Here is a 13,544-nt window from a genome sequence, read left to right as displayed (position 1 = left end):
TCAGCTTTATCACCAGAAGCTACGTTACCAAGTACATAGGTGTTTAGAACTGTTATACCTTCTTAGTGAATGTTTTGGCATTTTCCAATGTCCCTCTCTATCCCTAACAATACCTTTTCTCTTCAAGTCCTTTTGGTGGGATATTAATATGGCCACACCAGCTGTTTCTTTGCTGTTTACCTGATATGTTATTTTCCATCTCTTTACTTTCAGTTTATCTGTATCTTTATGCTTTAAGTATATCTGTTTTTTTTCTTTTTTATTGAAGTACGGTTGATATACAATATTACATGTTACAGGTGTACAACATAGTGATTCACAATTTTTAAATGTTATATTCCATTAGTAGTTACTACAAATGCTGGCTTTATTCCCCCTGTTGTACAATATGGCCTTGTATTTTATTTATTTTACACATAACAGTTTGTATATCTTTTTTTTTTTTTTTTTTTGTCTTTTTGCCATTTCTTGGGCCACTCCTGCGGCATATGGAGTTTCCCAGGCTAGGGGTCTAATCGGAGCTGTAGCCACCAGCCTACGCCAGAGCCACAGCAACTCGGGATCCGAGCCGCGTCTGCAACCTACACCACAGCTCTCGGCAACGCCGGATCCTTTAACCCACTGAGAGAGGCCAGGGACCGAACCCGCAACCTCATGGTTCTTAGTCAGATTTGTTAACCATTGCGCCACGATGGGAACTCCAGTTTGTACATCTTAATCCCCTTAACCACTGAGCCACGAATGCGAACTCCTCCTCTTGCTTTTTAAATGATTCCTTCTTCTTACTTCATATTACTAATATCTTCCTTTGTCTCCTTAAGTATATTTATCAAGCCTCTGGTAAATTATTGGTTGTCCATCTATTCTAATTCTTCAAAAGATGCACTGTCTCATTTGTTGCTTTCTTTGGAGACAGGTGTTCTCCTCGGGTGTCTAGTTATTTTGGTCTGTGAGCTCATCTTCTCTCAAGAATTCCAACTACTCCATCTGATAGTGAGTGTGGGGGAGATGCTCGGACCCTTGTCTTTGTCATTCCTACTGAGCACAAAAAGGAGGGACAGCTGAGCTCTGAGTTCGAGCACCAGAGCTACAGGCAATCACAGCTGTTTGCTCTCTGGGCAAAAGTCTTCAACTTCGGACTCCATGAAGAAGCAGCAGAGGGCAGAGGTGGTCTCCCTGGACAGAGACCCACCAGCCCTGGGAGTGTGAAGGAGGAGAAGTAGAAGATAAAGGCTGGAGGCCCGTTAGTTGCCAGTGATTTTCCTGAGGGCCCCATCAAGGCCTGTGTTCTGTTTTAATAGCACCCCCATGGATACCCACCCAGGACCTAGGGGCCATTTTCACAGACTGTGGCAGCACACAGTGGTGTCCCGAAGCAACAGGAGGGGGCAGAGCAAATGGAAATTAAAATAATAGTCTGCCCAAAGAGAAACGAACACCTCCACCTCTTTGCAGGTTGGTTTTTTTGGTTTTGTTTTGTTTTTAGGGCTGCACATGCAGCATATGGAGGTTCCCAGGCTAGGGGTCCAACCAGAGCTATAGCTGCCAGCCTATGCCACAGCCACAGCAGTGCAAGATCTGAGCAACATCTGTGACCTACACCACAGCTCACAGCAACACCGGAGCATTGACCCACTAAGCGAAGCCAGGGATCGAAGCCGCAAACTCATGGTTCCTAGTTGGATTCATTTCCGCTGCGCCACGATGGGAACTCTTTGCAGGTTTTTAATGGTAGGGTCTGGGGGTGTAGTTCCAGGTTCAGTTCAAAAATCACAGGGTCCTATTCTTGGCTTCAGTGGGAACGTTTCCAGTGTTCCTCCAATAAGTTCAAAGCAGCTCTCCCCACACCAGTATGGACCCATCCTCAAAATATGATAAGTGAATGAGCAAGGTACAGAACAGTGAGTATGCTGCCATTTGTGTAAAGAGAGTAGATGTGTGGGTGGGTGTGTACTCATCTGTATATGCATAGGACACCCCTGGAAGTTTACGCAAGAAGCTAATATTGAACAACTCCGAGGATGTTAGGGTGCCTGAGTGACTAAGGGTTGGGGTAGGAAATTTAGGCTGTTACACTTTTTTGTAACTCTTATTTTTTATTTTTTATTTATTTACTTTTGTTTTTTTAGGGCCACATCCGTGGCATATGGAGGTTCCCAGGCTAGGGGTCTAATTGGAGCTACAGCTGCTGGCCTGCACCAGAGCCACAGCAACCCCAGATCTGTGCTGCGTCTGCAACCTACACCACAGCTCATGGCAATGCTAGATCCTTAACCCACTGAGCAAGGCCAGTGATCTAACCCGAAACCTCATGGCTCTTAGTTGGATTCGTTTCCGCTGTGCCATGATGGGAACTCCTGTAACTCTTGATTTGTAAACATGATTTTTGAATTGATAAACATCAAACACACACACAGTGTCTTACCTTCAAGTTCCAGGGACCTCTCCCAGCTTGTGACTAATGTCTTTTTTCTTTTCTTTTTTTTCTTTTTTTTTTGTCTTTTTGCCTTTTCTAGGGCTGCTCCCGCAGCATATGGAGGTTCCCAGGCTAGGGGTCTAATCAGAGCTGTAGCCACCAGCCCACACCACAGCCACAGCAACGCAGGATCCGAGCCGTGTCTGTAACCTACTCCACTGCTCACTGCAGCGCAGAATCCTTAACCCACTGAGCAAGGCCAGGGATCAAACCCGCAACCTCATGGTTCCTAGTTGGATTCATTAACCACTGTGCCACAACGGGAGCTCCTTGTGACTAACGTTTTGATGAGCATAACACTGTCCATGTCACCTCAGCCTGTTGAAACCTTCCCCATTTTTCACAAGCCACCAAAAACACCACATCATTCATTAAGCCTTCTCTCAATGCCACAGCAAGATTGTTTTTTCCCTCTGAAGTCTCAGCTCCATTTGAGGGCAAATGTTTTAATTTCCTTATCATTTTCTATGGCATGTTAGTTACCTGCATATCTGCCCTGCCCTTGCTCAGTCCTTCATTTGGCCTCAGGCTTCCATTTTTACACTGAAATGGGCAGAGTATCCAGAACACCACAAAGGCTCAGTGGCATCCTCCAGGCCCAGGTATGATGGTTCTCTCTCCTACAAGCCATACATTTGCCCATATCAACATCCCCTGGTAGCTACTCTCCCCGTCAGAGGTCTACCACATTCCAGGCCATAACCTGAGGGGCGCCAGGGTCCCATGATCACATACATGAATGAATGAACAGTCACAGGCCATTTCCTCTCATTTTGCACATACAACAAACCTGAGCCACAGAAATAGTCTAAGGCGACCAGATTTAGGGATGGGAGCAGCAGCCTCTGACTCCCCTCTGTGATTGTTCTTCTGGACAACAGTCCTTAGCCAGGGAAGTCCTTCCCATGACACAGAAGGGTCTGGGAAAGGCCAATCCTCCTGATCGCTGGGGGGACCCACCTCCCCCTAACATACTGGTATTTTTCTGTTCCGTTAAAGATAATGATTATCCTCTTAAGTAAAGAACTGTCACCCCATGGTCTTGAAGGAACTACTCACCCTGTGTGCCAATATGTAAAACAGGAAGCTCATAAAAGAGATAGGTGTGCCTGGAACAGAGCAGCCCCAGATGCACACATCAGACCTGCTCCCTGCCATCTCTCTCCCCAGAACCCTTCTGCATAGGAAAGGTGCACTTGGAGGGCTCCTACACAGTCTACCAGCCTGGATCAGGTGAAAACTCTTGATGAGCCTCCTGGCACTAGGCTTGTACTTTATACCCATAGTTATTCTCCTGTGTGCATGAACTAAAAATGCCACCTGCCCTACCAGTAAACAAAAGATATCACAGCCATCAGCAACTGCAGCCACCCCTACCCCCACACACCACCACTCCCCATAAGCCCTGAAGGAACTCAGGATAGAAACTAATAATACCCACCATGGAATCATCACTCTGCAGCCACCTCCACATGAAGAAACTCAGGATAAGAAAGCACAGGATACTAGCCTCAGATAGCTGAGGTGCATATCAAAGGAATGATCTCAGTGAGCCCAGGCTCTTGCACCTTCCCATACATAGAAAAGCACTATGGGAGTTCCCTGGTGGACTAGTGGTAAAGACTCAGTGTTGTCACTGCTGTGGCTCAGATCACTGCTATAGCGCGGGTTCGATTCCTAGCCTGGAACATTCTCTTGTGCAGGCACAGCCAAAAAAAAAAAGAAAAAGAAAAAGCACTCAATTCCTTAGCTTGAGATATCTGGTTCTCTTTCACTAACAGTAATGTTTTGATGTTCCAATCACCTGGTTTTGTTGCAAAAGCTCTTATATACCCCTCTTCCTCTTCGGAGCAGTTTTCTCGGTGTCATCTGATAGGCTGTGTCCCAGACTTGAAGTCCTCAGAAAGTCCACCGAGTAAAACATAATTCTCAACTTTTAGGTTATGCTTTTTTTTCAGTCATCAGTGTCTTTCTGTATCCTTTGCTCCTTGTCTGTCTCCCCTACTAGACACTCAATGTGGCCTCTGATCACTAAGAGGAGGAGGGGGTGACGTCAGCCCACGGGGAGCAGCCTAGGGTGGGGCCTGCCATTGTTCACCACCTCAAAGTGGGTGTTTTCATCATCATTGGACCCTCAGTACTCAGGACCTGCCTAGGAACGAACACAAGACGCCCCTTGCCCCACCCGAGCTCACTGGGCTCCCCATCTTAAGGGAACCCTCAGTCCTGCCCCCTTCCCACCCCTTGGGAGGAGCCGGGGTTGGGCGTGTGGCCACCTGAACCGGGCGCAGACAGGTAAACCAGAGAAATGAGACACGCAACCAGCTGCTCGGGCCTGGCCCTGTCGGAGACATTCCCGTCCCGCTTCGCTACCCTGGGACCCTGCGCTGGGAGGCGAGTTGTCGTGGCCCCCACAGAGCTAGGGCGCATGCGCAGGGAAACGGGCGCTGCAAAAAAGCGATCAGCAGAGGGCGACACAAGGCCGTTCCCCTGAAGGTGGCCGGCAAGCTAGCAGCGACCTGCTGCAGGCTGGCACCCGACTGCAGCGGCTGGAGAAGGAAAGGGGGCCCCATCTCACGGTATAATTAGCAGAGAGACGGGTCGGGGCATTAGTGCGCATGCCTGGCACCAAGGACCGAGTAATTAGTTACAAACTCGCCCCATTGTGTCACTACCGGTTGACGAGGGGTCCTGTGGTGCAGGGGTGAAGGAAACAGGCTTCGCCCTGAGGCCGAAAGAATTTCATATTTCACTGTTAACTGTGTGACTTTGGGCTAATTATCCAACCTGCCTGAGACTTGTCTTCCCCATGTATTAAATAAGGGTTGTAGGGCCCTGTTCATTGGTTGGGTCACTGTGGAGCTCACAGGCACATGACAATTGCTTAATAACTATTAACCCTTATCATCACTTTTCTTATTGCATCAAAACTGCCGGACTGTGTATCTGTCTCCTCCCTCAACCTCACCCCCGCCCCAGACCCACCCCAGGGGCTCACATTGTAAGCTCCACCCAGAGGATAACGCAAGGCCGTCATTTTGGCATTACCGAGCCCAGCACCAGCCCCGATGAAAATATCTGCTCGGGGAGCCCAGGAAAATCGAGGAGCTGACTTGGGATGAGGTTGTGGGGGTTCCACGCAGGGCCCTACAGAGTTCCTGCCCAGATCTGTGTCCAAATCAGACCCCCAGACCCTCAGACTCCAGCCACATAGAGCTTTTCTCTATCCAGGCAGCCTGGCCTCCCTGTTGCATGAAAAGATGGGCTGTCTCTCCCCCAGCGCGCCCTGGTCCATCTAGTCCACCCTGCTGCCTAGTCCACCTGAAAGTGCTTTGCCTAGGCCTGGTCTCCACCCTCTTCCATCTCTGGCTCTGACTCTAGCTGTGCTTGTGTCTGTCACAGGCTGTGGATTCTAAACGGAGAAAGAAGGTGCATCATCTCTAATTTCTTACTCAACTGCCAGGAGTTGGTATATATGATCAGCCCTCCTCAGCTCTTTCCCAGAAAGCAAGTTAAGAGCTCCACCCAGTTGCCTCAGCCAGCAGCCTGGAAAAATTCCACTCTTCATGGCACAACCCCACTCAGGCCCTGCTGAAAGGGGTGCAGGGTAGAAGCTCTGTGAGAGCCTGGGCTGCCCTCCCTGAGGGACTGCGGGGAAGGGAAACATGTCCTCTTCAGGAGGAGGTGGCTGGGGAGAGGTCCTGGGAACCCTCCCCTGGATAGTTTCATGCGGCCAGTCTGAGGCCAGGGAGCCCTGGGCACTGGCTGCCTTGGCTCCCAAGCAGGTCCGCCTCTAACTGGTGCGGCACTTCTGTGAAAAGGAGCTCAGGCTGGTTCTCAGTCTCCATTTACCTTGTAGGCCAGGTGACCTTGTACCGTAGACAGACTGCCCCACTACATGGCAGAAACCTGCATCCTGTCAGCCCCCTTGGAGAGGAGAAACAGACTGTCCACGATCAGGCAGATGTCTGCTCGTCCACCTCCACACTCCCAGGCCATGGAGAGGGAGGGGAGGACAGTCACTGCTCCTAGGAAAATATAACACTTCTGACTCCCTGTGGCTGCCTCCCCAGCCTCTGACTCTGGACCTGATGGAGTCTACAGTTTCAGGAAAGTTGCCAGGGGGCCTCCTCCCCCACTGCCTGGCATATCCTGGCCAAGACGGCTGACTGCTCTGCTCTCTCTGCTCTGTCTCCTCACTACTTAATTTCTCAACGCCTCTTCACATTTCCAAAACCAGGAGGACTTCTCAGTGAAGTGCTGTATACTTTCTTCCCAAACTCTTGCATCTGACTAAGTCCCAAGTCTCCACTACAGACTTGAGGATGCTATTACATGTGACTCAATACAGTGTTCCAAACACGCATTCTAAATTAAAGAACACACGTCTACAGATTCATCTGAAGACATTCTGCCACAGTGCAGAGATGTGTGTTCAAGGATGGTTCTGGGAGCATTTTGTTTGCAGAAACCCCTGAAGAAACCCAGTTGCCCATTAATAGGGAAATGACTCACTACTTTATGGGTTACTCATAAAGCTGTGGACTTTCATTCAGCTGGTTAAGATTTTCAAAACAGTTTAAGTGAGAGAGGAAAGTTGGAGAACATTATGAACAGTCAGATCTGTTTTGGTTTTAAGGAAAGACAGGACCAGTATAGCTAAATGTTTAGGGACAGACAGAAAGCCAAAAGGCCAGCAAACACTTGGAGAGATGCTCAAGATTATTCATAATAAGAAACATGAAAATTGAAGCAAAATATCCCCTCTGCCTCATAGACTGGCAACCAGAGAGTCAGACAAGCCTAGACAGAGGGAATATGTGGATACAGAAACTTGCGTGCCCTGCTGGAGAGGATAGACTGGAGCAGCGGCCTGAACAGAGAGCTGCCATCATTTCAGCAAATTAGACATTTTCACACCACGTGATTCAGAAATTCCACTCATGGCTATAGATCCCAAAGGCATTTCCTAGAGGTGCTTAAATGTGTACAGAGATGTGCGCTGTGGCCTTATTTGAGGTGGCAGAGGAGTTGGAGCCACCTGGGTATCTTTCCCCAGAGGAGCAGCTAAGTAAAAGGAGATGGTCACACACCGTGGAGCATTTACAGCCGTGCCAAGCAGCTGATTAGGTATGCACAGAGCCACAGGGATGGATTTCCAATACCATGAGCTTGCTCTTCCTGAATATTATGCCCAAAAGCCATTAGGTGGGGCCCAGAAAGGCAAAGATCCACACAGGGAGGGTGTGTGCCACAGTGTCCCAGTGGGAGGTGCTGGGATCCAAGTAGGGAGAGCCAGGATTTCCTGTTGTGGCACAGGGGAAATGAATCTGACAGTATCCACGAGGATGCAGATTCAATCCCTGGCCTCTCTAAGTGGGCTGGGGATCCGGTGTTGCCGTGAGCTGTAGTGTAGGTCACAGACTCGGCTTGGATCCCGTGTTGCTGTGGCTGTGGCTCCGATTAGACCCCTAGCCTGGGAACCTCCATATGCCATAGGTGTGGCCCTAAAAAACAGAAAAGAAAGCTAAAAAGAGCCCCATGATGTTGGGTTGGAATTGGAGCTACTGGTGTGAACTTATGGGTCTCAGTAAATGTAAGTGCAAATGTGTTATGAGTACATTGACATATTCCCTGGTCTGTCCACTGAAAGGGTCACTACCCTCAAGAACAATGGCTATGGCTAGGACCCAGCTCTTGGCCTCTAAAAACGTTCTCCACTCAAAGAACCAGAACTCCTTGGGGAAAATGTCTGACTCAAGAGCTAGAGCATGGAAAAATACAAGGTGAAGTTGAACCATTTTATGCCAGAAAGTAAGGAAACACTCAAAGAATAATAAGGACATGTCAAAAAGAAACAAGAATCTTTTGACAAGGATGTCAAGACAATTCAATGGGGAAAGGATTGTCTCTTTTCCAAAAATGGTGCTGGAATAACTGGATATCCACTAGCAAAATAATGAACTCTTCCCTAACACCACATACAAAAATTAACTCAAAATGAATCAGAGATCTAAATAAGAGCTAAAATTATAAACCTCTCAGAAGAACACACAGGTCTAAATCATCATGATTTTTGATTTGGCAATAGTTTCTAAGATATAATCCCAAAAGTATAAGCAACAAATGAGAAAACAGATAAATTGGACTTCAACAAAGGTGAACATTTTTGTGCTTTGAAGAACGCTATCAGAAAAGTGAAAGGACAACCCACAGAATTGGAGAAAATAACTGCAAATCATATATCTGATAAAGGACTTATATCTAGACTATATAAACAACATTTATAATATAATAATATAAAGACAACCCAATTTAAAAATGGGCAAAGAATCTGAATAGACATTTCTCCAAATATATATGAACGGCCAATAAGCAGTACAAACCCACTAGGATGGCTAGAATCAAAAATACAAGTAATACAAGCATTGGCCAGGATGTGGAAAAACTGGAACCCTCATCCATTGCTGGCGAAAATGTAAAATGGTACAACTTTGGAAAACAGGGTGACACTTCCTCAGAAAGTTAAACATAGAGTTAACTGTTTGACCCAGCAATTCCATCCCTAAGTATATACTCAAGAGAAATGGAAGTGTCCACCCACATAGAAAATTTTATAAGAATAGTCATAACAGCATTATTCATAGTAGCCAAAAAGTGGAAACAGCCTGAATGTCCATCATCTGATAATGGCTAAACAAACTGAAATGTCCATATGATGGAATGCTATTCAGCATGAAAAATGAAGGAAGTTTGGAGTTCCCTGGTGGCCTAGCAGTTAAGGATCTGGCAATTTGTCATGCTGTGGCTTAGGTCACTGCTGTGGTGCGGGTTGGATCCCTAGCCCAGGAGCTTCCATGCACCATGGGTACAGCCAAAAAAAAGAAGAAGAAGTTTTCACCCAAAACCTTGTAATGACCAATAATGGAATAAAATCTGCGGGGGAAAAAGAATCACTATACTTTTCCCCTGAAGCTAACACAATATTATAAGTCAACTATACTGAAAAATAAAGGAGTTCCCATCATGGCTCAGTGGAAATGAATCTGACTAGAATCCATGAGGACCCAGGTTCAATCCCTGGCCTCACTCAGTGGTTTAAGGATCCAGCGTTGCTGCAAGCTGTGGTTTAGGTCTCAGATGTGGCTCATATTTGGCGTTGCTGTGGCTGTGGCGCAGGCCAATGGCTATAGCTCCAGTTTGACCCAAAGCCTGGGAACCTCCATATGACGTGAGTGTGGCCCTAAAACGACAATACAATGAAATAAAATAAAATAAAATAAAATAAAATAAAATAAATAAAATACAATAGTAAAATAAAAACTATGGGACTCCCACTTGCGAGAGACTTCTTTACAAAAGAAAATGAAAAAGAAAAAAGAATTAAATGAATGAAATAGTGCTACAATGGGGATAAACCTTGAACACACTTTGCTAAATGAAAGAGGCCAGTCACAAAACACTGTACATATTGTACAATTCCATTTATACAAAATTCCAGAATAGGCAAAGTTATAAAGATAGAAAGTCGATTAATACGCAGTTGCCTAGAGCCTGGCGACAGGGGAGGATTAGGAGTAGCTAGCTAAAGGGTATGAGATTTCTTTGGGGAGTGATGAAAATGTTGTAAAATTGATTGTAGGAATGGTTACACAACTCTGTGAGTATACTAAAAACCCCTGAATTGTATAGTCTAAATAGGTGGCTTATATGATTTATGAATTATATACCAATAAAACTGTTTAAAAAGAAAAAAAAGACATAGAGGCCTGCTTGAAGGGACTCCCACTGTCTCACTTTGGGGCAATTTGCAAAGTAAGTAAATAATAAAGTAAATAATGATAGTATTGATCCAGCGTTGCCATGAGCTGTGGTGTAGGTCGCAGACGCAGCTCGGATCCCTCGTTGCTGTGGCAGCTGTAGCTTTGATAAGACCCCTAGCCTGGGACTCTCCATATGCCATGGGTGCGGCCTTAAAAAGACAAAAAAGACAAAAAAAAATGATAGTATCAAGTTTATAACCCATTGAATATGATAGAAATCCCCATTGAACTTCTTGATATAAACAATGAGTAGAGAATTTGATAAGTAGTGGGATATATACATAGTTTCAAAGTTCCTCCCTAAAAAAAAAAAAAAACTGGTATTAATTACAAAAGGAAAAATAATTTTACAGAGAGAAACTTAGCAGATACCACCTTACTCATATAACCAGTAATGAAATGAATCAAAATTATACCCCACCTGGTTAAGATACAATGAGGAGAATTCAGCATCAGTTCACTGATATTCCTGCCAAAGATGCATAATCTGAATTGAATCATGAGGAAATCAGACAAACCCACAAGGACAGACATTCTACAACATGATACCCAGCCATGGAAGTCAAGACAAGATTGAACTGTTACACACAGGAGACTGAAGAGACGATGACAACTAAATGCAACATACATTGGGTTCTTTTGCTATAGAGAGAGTGTCAGGCTGATTGGTAAAGCTTAATAGGTCTCAGTCGTTGATGACAATACTGTTAATTTTATAATTTTGATGTAAATATCATGATTATTGCAGAGAATGCCCTTGTTTGGTGAAAACACAAAATAAAACATATGTCAGCAATTCATGCTCAAATGGGTCTAGGATGGGGTGAGATATTTATATTTGACCATTTCTGTGTAAGTGTCAGATTGCTTAAAATAAAACAAGAAACCATAGTGTGTATAAAATAACTGGTCTGCAGTCTTCAAAAATGTCTTACATTCTTACAAAAAGAAAAAAAAAAGTTAATGAATCGTTTCCAGCTAAAGGAGAAAGAACTTGAAAATTACATGCAATGACTAACATTGAATTCGGTCCTGGACCGAACTGGCAAATTTGGAAACATATAGAACTGGCAATTTTGGAATAAGATCTGAAAGTTGTGTAATAGCATTGTATCGATGTTAAGTTTCCTGATTGTGATCATTGTACTGAGGTCATGGAGATAAAGGCCTCCTCTCTTAGGAAAGACTGAAGCATTTAGGAATAAGGAGATATGGTGCCTGTCACTTACTCTCAAATGCTTCAACGGCAGTAATTTTATAAATACATAGGGAGAACGAATGATAAAGCAAGTGCAGCTAAGAAATGAGTATACTGGAGTTTCTGCACTATGCTTGCAACTTTACCATAAATTAGAAATTATTTTAAAATAAAATGCTTAAAGATAATGTAATAAATGAAATATAATGTAATAAATGAAATATAAATGTACATGAATGGAACAACACACACACACACAAACCCCACAATGCACATTTTGTGAGAATATATAATATCTAGGATATGCACAGTAAACACAACCCAATGGTTCCTTATTGGGTTAGGGAAGAGAATGTAAGTGTGCAGGCTAAAGAGAAGAAATAAAACTTTTCTTAGTTTTTTTTTTTTTAAGACTGAAGGCGGGAAGAAACAAAGGCCAAATTTCTCATCTCACACTTCTGAAGAATGGGGCGGGGTAGGAGTGAAGGCAAACATGAAGAGCAGAAAGAGACAAAGCCACACTGTTTCATGTTTTGCCTCTATATTTTGAATTGTTTTATGATGTAGAAGATATTTGTGTATTATTTGTGTAAAGCATTTTCTTTTTAAAAGATTTTTATTTTTTTCTATTATAGTTGATTTTCAATGTTCTGTCAATTTCTGCTGTACAGCAAAGGGACCCAGTTTTATGTGTGTACATATATATATGGTTATAGTTATATAGTTTTATATATATATACATACATAGTTATATATATACATAACTTTTCTCACATTATCCTCCATCATATTCCATCACAAGTGACTAGATATAAATTTTTAAACAGGAAAAAATGGCAAAACATTCATACAATGGTATCTAGACAGCTGTTAAAAATGAGACAAGAGCTATATCCACTAACATGTAAGAATGTCATGGCCAATTGTTAATATTTTGTAAGGGAAGTCTGTATAATAGCAGGGATAACATGAATCATTGTTGCAAAAATATATATTTTGCATATGTAACACTGTAACTATCAGCCATGCTCCTTCTGGAGGGAGGATTAATGGGAGGAACTTGTATACACTTCAGTCTGATTATTTTACAATACGTTCATGTTAATTTATGATTTTTAATTAACCATGTAATACATGAATATATTCTTATTATGGAAAAAAGCAAGTAATATACATTGCTTTTAAAATACATATTACTGTGGCTAAGAGAAAGCATTGGTTCTTAAAAAACAAATGGTTCTTTTAAATAAGGAAATGTGAGCTCCTTTCAACAATTAAAAAAGTAATGCCTATGTAACTATGCCTCTATTAAAACAGGAACAGTTTAAAACAGTGCGAGTGCCCGATGGTAAGGTCGGTTTCCAATGCCACTTCTGCAAAATAGAAGCCACTACGTGCCTCTCCAAGCCCACAAAACTTTCCCACTGCCCAGTCGGTGCACGCGAAGGTCGCTTTGTCCTTCCCTCAATTTCTACCTGGCAAATCCTGCCTAAGACTGTCCGCAATCACCTCCACCGTGAAGCCTGACCTGGCTCTCTCCAGGCGGAGGAAGAAACCCTGGCTTCTCCCTACCCCAGTACTCCCATTGCCTCACCTTCCCTCTCCTGGAGGACTTCCCACTTTGCGCAGTCATTCCTGCTTGCGAGGGCCTGTCTCAGCAGCGGCTTGAGGCACAGGGAAAATGCTTTAAGGCCTGACCGCCAGCACCACCCCCAGCCTATAATGACTCGAAAATAAATGTCTACACAAATTGCTTTGGAAAGCAGTTTGGTACTATATTAAGAGCAATGGAACAGTCCTTATCCTGTTGGTCCAATAAGGAACCTAAAGAAATAATCCTCCCCCAAAGAGAGAGCTATATATAGTTGACTGTTTTGGTTTGAGCATTATATATTTCAATGCTGAAAAACCAGACACGCTGGACTATCTAACAACTGAATGGTTACTTTACACAATCACAAAATATATAATACTCCTCGACTGTTGAAACGTATATTATATGGACCACAGTATCTGACAAGTAGGCTGAATACAAAACTACACCACA

At 44.0% G+C, this 13,544-nt stretch overlaps 1 protein-coding gene across 2 annotated transcripts in view; it reads right to left on the bottom strand.

Annotated features, from left to right (window-relative positions):
- CD207 (CD207 molecule) overlaps positions 1-13,544 on the bottom strand; it is a 52,863-nt gene that overhangs the window by 26,625 nt on the left and 12,694 nt on the right. Inside the window, exon 1 of one of the 2 annotated variants that reach the window (XM_085015312.1) lies at positions 4,281-4,502. The exons of the other annotated variant lie outside the window; for it this stretch is intronic. The gene's annotated coding sequence lies outside the window, so the exon portion shown is untranslated. Of the gene's footprint in view, positions 1-4,280; positions 4,503-13,544 lie in introns of those variants that run through there. 2 annotated transcript variants of the gene reach the window in all.

The sequence above is a fragment of the Sus scrofa genome, chromosome 3 (genome assembly GCF_054392235.1).
Source record: "Sus scrofa isolate SSC_HxYL_T2T_F1_AM1 chromosome 3, Sscrofa_HxYL_maternal_Yorkshire_Landrace_v2.0, whole genome shotgun sequence".
Lineage (NCBI taxonomy): Eukaryota > Metazoa > Chordata > Mammalia > Artiodactyla > Suidae > Sus > Sus scrofa.
The sequence above is the reverse complement of the archived record's forward strand: the minus strand, read 5'-3'. Positions and strand labels throughout refer to the sequence as shown.